Here is a 1,302-nt window from a genome sequence, read left to right as displayed (position 1 = left end):
GGCGGTCGGTCCACCGTGTTTTTGTATTAAAAGATGTTAAATAGACAGGAAATGTAAAAATATTACTGGGTAAATATGTGTTACTGGAACATCTCCAGTGAAACGATACCTTAAACCCACAACTAGTCTTAAAAACAACAAACCAAAAAATACAATTAAAATTAATTTCAATTATTTGCATTTCTGTTTAATCCAAATCAACTCAGCGGCTCATCGGGCCCCCAGGGCTTCAGGGGCCATAAATGCTACTATTTTAACACAAATACATGAATGCAACATTTATTTATTGAGATGATCAATTCTGCTGAATTTGATTTACTGGTTTCAGCATAAGTAGATTAAAGGATTTTAAATTGTTTAACATTTAAATATAAGATTTTAAGGACCTGGCAAGTTTACTAAAAGTTCAAAGAACAATATTCATAGTTAGATTGTTTCGTTACCGTAGCAACAATCTGATGATGCAAGTTTAATCTTTGAGTTGGAACTGTTTGTTCACAAATACAAATTAATAAACTGTAATTATGACTGATTGTTTTTATGTTGGTCAGTTAAACTCCTCCTCCTCTCCCAGATTAAATCCAACACAGAAGCTGTTAGAGGTGCTGATGGGGCCCTTCTCTTTGTCCAGGGGTACCAGCAGGGCTGTCCTCTCAGCCCGCTCCTCTTCGTTTTAGCTGTTGAGCCACTTTCAATTATGCTTAAGACTTCACAGGGCTTTAAGGGTATTTATAGAAAACATCTGGAACATCGGCTGTCCTTACACGCAGATGACTTATTACTCTACATCTCGGACCCGGTATCATCCATGCCCAACATTGTGAGCTTGTTGAACCGTTTTGGTAAATTTTCAGGATATAAGTTGAACTTCCTTAAGAGTGAATGTTTTCCAATTAATAACCCTGCACTCTAAATTACAGAAACTGACTTGCCCTTCCCTCTCTCTAGAACAGGATTCAAATATTTGGGAATCAATGTGACGCGTTCTTTTTCGGATCTGTTTGAAAAAAATGTCACTCCTCTGCTCAGTAATCTTCAGCACGACCTCCAGAAGTGGAGCATCCTAAACTTATCCCTAGCTGGCAAAGTTGCATTAAAATGAACATCTTGCCAAGATTTATGCATCTCTTTCAGAGTATTCCGATGTTTCTCCCAAAATCATGCTTCAGACTTATTGATAAACAGCTGTCTTCGTTCATGTGGAGCAATAAACACCCCAGAATCAGTAGGCGTTTCCTTCAGAAACAAAGGGAAGTGGGGGGTTTGGCTCTACCTAACCTGTTGTACGACTACTGGGCAGCA

The 1,302-nt window shown here is 38.4% G+C and overlaps 1 protein-coding gene across 1 annotated transcript in view; it reads right to left on the bottom strand.

Annotated features, from left to right (window-relative positions):
* The window catches only part of tfcp2l1 (transcription factor CP2-like 1), a 22,882-nt gene that overhangs the window by 6,309 nt on the left and 15,271 nt on the right, over window positions 1-1,302 (bottom strand). The window lies entirely within an intron of this gene.

Source organism: Poecilia latipinna, unplaced genomic scaffold (genome assembly GCF_001443285.1).
Source record: "Poecilia latipinna isolate Pla-1442-1.1 unplaced genomic scaffold, P_latipinna-1.0 Scaffold626, whole genome shotgun sequence".
Taxonomy (NCBI): Eukaryota; Metazoa; Chordata; class Actinopteri; order Cyprinodontiformes; family Poeciliidae; genus Poecilia; species Poecilia latipinna.
Note: the sequence above shows the minus strand (reverse complement) of the source record. Positions and strands in the feature narration are given on the sequence as shown.